Source organism: Dermacentor andersoni, chromosome 7, assembly GCF_023375885.2.
Source record: "Dermacentor andersoni chromosome 7, qqDerAnde1_hic_scaffold, whole genome shotgun sequence".
Taxonomy (NCBI): Eukaryota; Metazoa; Arthropoda; class Arachnida; order Ixodida; family Ixodidae; genus Dermacentor; species Dermacentor andersoni.
The window spans coordinates 87,848,104-87,857,853 of NC_092820.1; the positions used below are offsets into that span (position 1 = coordinate 87,848,104).

The window sequence follows — 9,750 nt, forward strand, 5'->3', positions numbered from 1 at the left end:
GATACAGAAATACGGTGTGATATCACGGTGTGTGGTGTGTTCCTGGGACCATGCGGGTGCCTTAGGGGGCAAATCAAATATCTATCTATTAAAAATGCGTGAATCAGATTGCCCCCGTCTCATACTGCTGTATACATATTTACTATGGTGAACGATTTATTTACCTTTATTCGGTTGATCACAATTTGATGTGCAATACGTGAAGCAAAAGAGCAGTACAAACACTTGCTTATTCGAGATCCTAAATGAAAATTGAGCTTTCTATGAAGATATGAGAATCATATGAGTGCACCAAATTTCCTTATACACACTCTGCTTCGCTAGAAAGCAAGTTATTTCTCAAGGCAATGTTATAAGTATGAACTGCTCCACGTTCTATTTTTGACTAAATGACAACTCAGCCTGAAGCATAGAGGAACCTTTTAATGAAACTTGGCAATCTTGTGGAAGCCACAACCACGTTACAACCTGTCGCATATTCTAGTGGTCACCAGAGATACAGCACTGCCTGAAAGAAAGAAAAATAACTTTTTACTTTACTTAAAAGCACGGTGACATAAAAAAAATGTTTTTATACAACAAGCTTACCCCATAACTAATTTTGTGATTAAGTACTGTTAGCAAAAAAAGTCTAAATGAAAGTGCAGGTATGCGCAGTGACATTAGTGTGGAGGCTTCATGCGAAATTTTATGGGTTATGTTTGTCAGAAAGTAATATTCTAACGACTCTACACAGAACACATAGCAGATTCAGTGAGCCTACATTTTGTGCCATGCAGAGAGAGGTACAGGTTGTGCCAGACATCCAGAACAAGAGATATACCAGTATTTGCCTCTGATCACCTCCTGAGAAACTAGCCACAGACAAAATGCAGCCTTTATCTCTACAACTCATCGCGTGTACAACGAGGCTATTATTACACAAAGCATAAATGCAAAAAAATGAAGTACATAATAGCATGCTTTATGAGAAGTCAGATATTAGTACTGCACTGATTGGAAGTGACAAAAACTGTGAGTTTGTTCCGGCTCAAAACGAAGTTCCGAGTTGATAAACAATGAGTAACAAGTAACTCTGAAAGCTGGTGCGTTGACATACTTAACGTTTATGTGCAAGACAACAAGTGGCAAAGGGAGATCACAGGACACAAAAGCTGTCAATTTAACATTTATTTTGATTGAAGGAATAAATTATGTACACTGCATGAGCACTTGTACAAAGATTCTTTCAAAACGAGGGCACAAGTTGCAATACAATTGTATGAACGCATCGTAAACAGTGTTTTCCTCAAATAGAATAATCACGGTTATTGAGATTCCATGCCGTTTACAGGGCACTCAACTTTATCAGGCGTAAATAATTAGCACTGGTTTACACATGTTGCCCTACATTTCGGCAATCGGTTCCCGTAGGTGAACAACAGATGTGGAACGATTTAAATACGGCAGACAGCTCATCCTGAGTTTGCATGGTGAAGTGGGATGAATACATTGGTCCCTTGAGTGAACTTTGCTGCTCTCTAAGCCGCGAGCGTGCTGAGACACCAGCCAGTCTACCCAACGTACATTTGACCATGTATACCCATGAACAGAGCAATAGACTGCACTATCCCTGACCGACACAAGACACATTTTGGGGTAGCTTTAACTAAGGAAGACTTCACTGCCTGGGTGCCTTTATCAATTCGTTTTTGGACTGCTATCCACATATATTTCCAGCAAAACATGTAGTAGGCATCATATGCACGACAGTTCAAAACTGAATCGAGGAAGGCAACGATTCCAGCAAGGCTTGTTTGTGGAAAGGTACCATCAAATTTGTCCACTGTGTGTCAGAGGCAGTGTGCTGCATTCTTTTTACATGTGATCAAATGAACATATCAACGACTAGCCGGTGCCCAAATATGTGCCTATGGGATCACCATTTCTCACTCCATAGACCAGTTCGCTCGTCTGACTTGGCAGTGCATTGTCATGATGGGGCTTCAGGCCGATTAGCATTGTTCATGACTTTTGACCCATGCATGAACATTGAAAAGTAAAAATCAGTCAGGCATCCCACATACATAATAAGATGTGTGAGCCAGCTCCTATTATCAATACACGAGAAAAGGCATCCTTTCTCGATGGTAAGGGATAGAAATTATTCAGCGCGAATTCACCTTTTTATGCCTGGCAAACAGCGTTTATGAAGATGTTAAGGATTTTATGCCTTTGTATTACAGCTTGTGCCTTCCTTGCGAAATGAACTTGTGCACAATACAACGCATGTTCAGTGGTATTCTACAACGCATATTCAGTGGCTCTATTATGTGGACGCTGTGTTAAGTCATCCCATCCACACCCCAAAATAATTCTGCCTTAACATATACCATTGGCACAATAAGGCTGTCATGTTGTGAACACATGCAAGGAACATGTAAAACAGTCAAAAGAACAATGCCTCCACTATTACAGGATGGCACGAGAGTACAAATACTAATTTTAGATGAATGTCATCGTAATAGGAACCCGCTAAGCCGTCACAGAAGCTGCGACTAGTTACAGTTTTCCTAATAGAGCTCGTTAACCGAAAACCTCGTACGCAGAGATTAATTAGAACGTCGAAGTATTTATAAGGAAGGAAACGCCATTGCAGTAGCAATCTGCAAAGACGCAGACGCAGATAAGCCGTTATCAATCAACCTCAGGAGAAAAGCTGCAACTCACGCACAGGTGTGCCCGATGAACACGACTACTCCCAAGCGTAATCTTTCTCATCGGAAGAAAGCGCTTACCAAGATTTTCAGTTTCACATGAAGGCAATAAACTTCTTTAACTAAATTCTAACACCCAGTGCTCAGCAAGCCATAACACAGGTTTCACTGCTGTCGTGGGAGTTCAGATTTCTACGTTCGCAAAGCACTCTATACCTACACGATAAACACGCACAACAGGCGTGTGTTTAGCAAGCACATATACTAATATTAGTATATGTTACAGTATAGTTACAGTTTTCCTAATAGAGCTCGTTAACCGAAAACCTCGTACGCAGAGATTAATTAGAACGTCGAAGTATTTATAAGGAAGGAAACGCCATTGCAGTAGCAATCTGCAAAGACGCAGACGCAGATAAGCCGTTATCAATCAACCTCAGGAGAAAAGCTGCAACACCGTCGCAGTTGAAATAGGGTAGTGCTGTGGCCTCCGTGATGCAATAAATATTAACCACTACCATCAGCACACTAACGTATTGTGCCGCGTTGCACCCAACTACGTATGAATGAGGCGAGAAAAAAAAAACACAGAACAGTGTATGTTGTGCGCTGTCTCTTGTGTTGGTCAGGGATAGTGCAGTCTATTGCTCTGTTCATGGGTATACATGGTCAAATGTATTAGTATAATGCTACGACGTGGTCAAAAAGCACCGTCCAAGTTGCCAGTGCTGCGATGTTGCTCTCAGCATTCGTGGCGTTGCGTAGTGCACCAGCTGAGGCACACTAATAATGCGCGTTATTTCTTTGCGACTTCCACACAACTTTTCACGACAGCCAGGGTCAAAGGGAACGCTCTGCATGGCGTGACCATCGTTGGTCCACAATTTTTCCGGGATGTCACGCACACGGCGAAACTGCAGGGAGACGCAATCTATCTTCTGGCACTTACGTGCATGCGAACGAAGTCACATATGAGAGATATGACATGAGACAAGCATATCGTAGCAGCTTGCCAAACCGACCAGCAGGTTGAAAACGGAGCAAGAATATGCTGATTAGATAGACGCGATCACCGTCGCAGTTGAAATAGGGTAGTGCTGTGGCCTCCGTGATGCAATAAATATTAACCACTACCATCAGCACACTAACATATTGTGCCGCGTTGCACCCAACTACGTATGAATGGGGCGAGAAAAAAAAACACAGAACAGTGTATGTTGTGCGCTCTAATTTAGCGTAGAAAGAAATTGTATGAAGCGTTTTCAATTTTGAATCGCTTCTACTGTTTGCAGCCGGCAAAAGCATGGCCTTCGAGATAGTGTGGCGTGGTTTTTGTAAAGCCTTCACTGTGGCGTTATCTAAACAATTTGGTCTCGTGTCACTACTCTAAAAGCCCATTAATATCGTTTTCCGCGCTTGGCGCTGTTACCTGCGGCGTGGCTTAATTTAAATAACCTCCTTGTGTTATTAACATTAACTGCAGCCTCAGACATTTTTGATACGAGACCAAGATACACACGTGCCTTGCGCGATGTTTCGGTGTACGTTGTGACTGTGTCCGTTGGAAAACATCATATTTGCTCATCTGGCGCAGGTTACTCCCGTATTGTCCGTACCTGGCTTTCGTTTCAGTGTGTTTATTGTACGCGAGTTGCGCACCTGCCGTCCGTGCCTTCTGTGTTTATCGTACGACCCTCGAAGATTCGTAGAAAAACCCACATGTCTTTGCAACGTGCGTGTGCACTATGGGGTGTGTGCCAGAGATGTGCGTCGGCGTACGATGTGTTTGCATCCATGTGCTGTAATGCATTCCAGCAAGTGGACGTGGCCACTTATGTGCAGTTTTAAAGCAAGCTTTCTTTGTCTCTTCCTTCGACTTTCCCAATGCTGCTGTCAGGCACACCACATTGATGGGACGGGGAGGGGGAAGCAGTGTGTGCATACATGACAGGAGCGCGTCAGAGAGGAAAAGCGACGCTAGAAACTCGTTTTCCTTCAACCGCATCGAATGTGCACAATGCCCTGTGGAGCTCCCTCGTCGTCGCCACCTGTAACGACCTGTCAACCTGTAACCTGTCGGGAGCTGTAATTATCCGTGAATCCCCTTCTTTTCTACTAAGGTGCGAGTCCAGAGGGGAGTCACATAGAACTGCAGGGAGGAGGGTGGAGAAGAGGCAGTTCCCGTACCGGGAGGGGGAAGTTGACCTGTGAAGGCTAGCAAACCCTGCTACTATACGACGGTGGTTGCGGGGAAACTGGATAAGCTTAATTAAGCTCAAGATACAGTACAGTGTGTTGCTTCTATTTTTGAAAAATAAACACCATAAAAAAACGTCAAGCGGACGAACTACGCAGGGCGTGCAGAAGCAGAGCCATAATAATCAAAGCGCACCGCAACGTCCAGGCGACCTTACGGAAGTGGTCGACCATCAAATCGACACTTCTGTGCCTGCCGCGTTAGCTTTGCGGCTATTACGTTGCTACGGGCCTTGGAGAAAAATCACATGGACTTAGAATTTGGGACATGATAGAGAACATTACGGTGTCAGAATTACGCCGGACTCCGCAATGGGGCGTGCCTCATAATCCGATTGTGCTTTTAGCACGTGCAGCCCAACAATCCAATTCAAGTTTAATACTTCTGCGACAATGCGATGTGCCATGTGAGATAATGACTATGCTCCACCCTCTCTGAGGTTGTGAAATATGGCGCACAAGCACGGCTAAAGTAAACACCTCTCCCTGTGCGTTCTGTGTACTACGCCGACAAAGAGCAGTGGTGCCCGCAAAGGAACGTTTAACATCACTCTAACACTCGTCTTAGACTAAACGTTCAAGCAAATAAGCTTTAGACGTCAACATCTCCGATAAATATCGTCAATCAAAGCATCCAGCACGGAATGCTTCGCTCACATCGATTAGTACAGTGCGCAGGATCTGCATACTTTTTTTCTTTGTCATGTTCATGTCAATCCCAAAATTACAGCTTCTCGATTACCTTTCTTTCACCTGCTTACGCCCTTCTATAGCTTGCTTTATTTTATTTTTCCACCACTGGAGGTCCTATACCGTAAATCTATTCCAAAATGCTTTATTATCACCTGCTGGCATCAAATTTACCTAATCGGCGACGCAAGTTTTGGGTGGTAACCAGCATCGTTGTCTGAACAGTCCAAGCAAACGCTCTTTTCGTTTTAGGAGTTGATTTTCTTTTTTTTTTGCTTTCAAAACGAATAACGTTGCCTACATGGAACTGTTTCTCTTATGTAATTGGCTGACATGAGACAAGTAGAACGCTGAAGGGCAGAGGGATTCGATGGGGCTGAGCCAGTTCAGTGAATATCATCACCGGATGAGCACGGTGGTGCCGGCGTCTACGATGAGTCTGCTTGCTCTTACTATCTTGCCCGGACGTAGAAAAATCGCGGCGAATTGCAATGCAAACTTCCATATGCCGATAAAACGGGTCCTCAGCAAAGAATACTCGGCAGAGCCATGTCGTATACGTGCGGACAGGCCTCGATAAGGTTATACTGCCACACAAAAAATTTATTATACGCGAATAAACGCCTGCTCTCCGGCAGGCACAAGTAGCCAGTACCCGAGTGATTGGCTGGCAGCCATCTTCGATTCCTTTCGGAACGCGGTATTCTCAAGCTATTCAGTAAAATAATCAATAAAGCGCCTTTGAAACGCACACTTCACTTTGACGCGGTGAATTCTCGCGGTTTTGTAACGCCACGTGACAGACAGGGGAATATGGCGTAGCCCAAGAATTTTTGACCAATAGCAGCAACGTAATGTCGAAAAGGGTTCAAGCAGAAATAAATATTTTTCTTTTGTTCGATCTATTCATACATAATCAGAGTGTACATGTTTTATCAAATAGGGTACTATCGCTGTTTTAGTGAAGTTGCGTGACAGACAGAAGCGGGGCGGCCAGAAAAATTTTTGACCAATTGTGGAGTGCTGATTGCAGAATTGGAATAGAAAAGTTTCGAATAGCTTCAGGTTATAGCGGCCTTGCGTCGTTTCATCTTTGCAATCCATCATTTTTTATGCCTTGTGTCTGATCTGCTGCTGCATAACGTTAAACAGTTTTCTATATTCCCATGCTGCTGTATAAGACATCTCAAATTTCTACTCGATGCTTTTGCGATATTTGTTACTTACTTTTCAATTATTTTTCCGTGTTAATCTGTCATCATTTGGTCAAGTCCTCGTAGATGGTTTGTGAGACTAAGGTGTAATCGATCCAAAACCGTCTATTTCCATACTTCCACGTTACCTATCCATGACACTTACTCTCCCTGTTAACTAGTACGCGGTTCTGTTTATTCATTGCACAGATCCAGCACAAGAAAACCGTTCTAATCCGTATATGCGCATAAATCATGTTTTTTCTCATTCACATCTTCTAGAACTACCCGGACAGATGCTTTGAACTCATTATCACTGCTCCTAATGTAATTTATAAATTCTTTATCTTTATGGCTGCTACCACTACCTGTCCGTAGGTTAGATGCTCCAAGCCATATCCTTTTTTCTGCCTACCAACGTGTTCCTATTCATAAATGCTCCGCACTGGTATCTTTTACCCTTTGCCACCTCATGCCTCTCCTAATAAGCAAGGCTGCGCCTCCTCCTTTCCTTGAACCAGCCACCTGGCATCAGACGGTCGTTGCCGTAACTAGCCTGAAAACATCTTGTGTTCTGTGATCGAATTCGGTGACCTGCGCCGCTCCACCGTGTATACTGTGATGAAACTTCTGACATTTATTGGAGGTGTCTATCCTTATCAGACCTACAAATACGCCATCAAAGCTTACTCATGCCATGGCGGATGACACAAGTGACACTTTAGCGATAGCGTGCCTCGACCTTACTTGTAATGCCCGTGACTACCACCACGAACACGTCGGTTCCTCTCATGCTGTCGTGTTCATTCATAGAGCGAGCCTGCTCAGACCTTTCTCAACACCTTTTATTGTGTAACGCGGTAGTTTAAAATGTTTTAGTGATGCAATTTAATTGACCGTGTTTTTCGACAGTGTTTCAAAATCTATGCCGCCATCTCTCGACATTTTGCGCAACATGTTACGTAAACCTTACTTCCCCATCACAATTCAACATAGTTAGAGACAATGCTGCTAAGGAGGGCGGACATTTTTGAGGCACTTTAGAGAATTACCGAGGATTACCGTCAGAGAGCCACTGCGCATGATCTATCAACCGTCATCTTGGCTTTGTCAATATATCGATAGTCAGAGAAAAGCTCCTCTAACAATTTATTAGGTGGCCGTTCACCACAATGTATTGCGAAACCCGAAAAAAAAATGCCCACTGCAGCCATGCTTTGTTAGATGGGTAGTTAGGGGATACATACTCCATACATACTCAATGCTTTCGCTTCAATCTTCACAATATGTCTTGCACGCCCATTCTGTTTCAAATCCGTTGCAGTTTTGATTCCATGCACCTGTCCGACAAGTGCCGGTTTTCGTATCGTAATGAAACCAGCTTGACTGGTGTTGTCCAAGATGCACGGTGGGATCGCACCCGCAGGCTGCAAAGCAAAAATACCATTAAAATGACTCACGCTCCCTCAAGGTCCGTGTGCCAAAATCACAATATTAGAAACAGATGTTCGCTGAACAACGCGCGGTTACTGTCGCCGTTATTGCGTACAGCATTCAACATCGACGGGCATCTTCACCACACATTGCTACCGTCAAAAACCGTTATGCTTGAGGCATGTGCCCCAGAATGACTTATAGTTCGTGCTTCTATGAAAACAATCGGTCCCATGTCGCGGCACCAAACCACCCTGTGGTCTGAAAATGTGAACGCCGTGCCCGTGTGCGCAAACGCTGCGAAACGGCCAAGCGGCAGCTATGGCTCCTCCCTCCAGCTTCTTTTTAGGACCCGCTGCGTCATCTATACTACGTTTCTTCGATAGCGTGCAATGCCGTAAAAGCTGCGGAAATGGTCCGCCGCAAATCAAATGTATCCCTCCGCTTGCGTCATGATTGAGTGGTACATTATGTAGAGCCATAGTTCGAGTTTGTTTGACAAAGTCATTTGTTTACTTTTTGTTGCGATAACAATTACATGTAGATTCCAGGCGCTTTTATGCTGTTGTCGACGCCTTCACCAGCTGTGTCGCTGGGATCTTCCGTATAAAATCTGATTGTGATAACATCGTCGTCGTGTACCACGTGCTGCATTCACGAATGAAAGCGTGCGGGGATGAGCCGATGATGGTAGCTCACTCTCGCGTGCGCAAGGTAGGAAAGTAGGAAGGAAGCGTGATGCCTTCGGTCGCGCGCAAGGCACCCAAGGAAAGAATGGAGGGGGGTGGGGGCCTTTCACGCCATAACCTGGTTTCTATGGCGCGGACGCGTAGGCCCTACCTAGAAAAAGGTCGACGATAGGGACAGACTGCACGGCAAGTGTTCACAGCTTTTCCTGCGCTGTTTTCGCCGCTTACTTCTGTTGAGGCGACAGGCAGCGAGAAGTTCAATTCGTCGGAAGATGCTGCAGTGCTTCCTACATAGTTTTGACAGAGAGTTTTGGAAGTCGTCGACTGAGATGTGTTCATGTTTGCTTTTTCGGGTGTGACACCACCTAGGTTAATTTACTTGGTAAGCGAGTATTTAGCGTTTCATACGGCCGATAATGGTACTATCATGACTTCGTATAGCGGTCTCTTAATTTGCTATCGCAATCGATGCTTCGCCTTTTGGGCAAAACTGTGACTTTCTCTTTCTTTTTCTGTCGTCATAGAATCTTTCAGTATTTCGTTCTTTAGTTTGCGTTATGACCTTTGTGCCGGTGCTCTACCTCCACGATAGAGGCCTAACTGGGAGTGCACCTGTGGTTCTTAAAATAAAAAAAAAGACATTCATGTGCATATTTTGCTTAACCCAGTCTCTCAATGACGTACTCCATCACGGAGCTATGCGAAAGAATATGAGTGACGAAACGTTAAAAGAAGAATAAGCGCACGCACTCTATTGTTTTCCATCTTCCTATATGATGTGTTACCGCCGCG

General features: G+C 44.3%; 1 long non-coding RNA gene across 1 annotated transcript; it reads right to left on the minus strand.

Annotated features, from left to right (window-relative positions):
* Positions 1-408: 408 nt before the first annotated feature.
* On the minus strand, positions 409-8,259 carry LOC126526814 (uncharacterized). Its single transcript, XR_008611274.2, has 2 exons — positions 8,094-8,259; positions 409-508 (listed from the first exon to the last, which is right to left on the minus strand). It is a non-coding gene; the product is annotated as an uncharacterized lncRNA (long non-coding RNA).
* Positions 8,260-9,750: the final 1,491 nt, after the last annotated feature.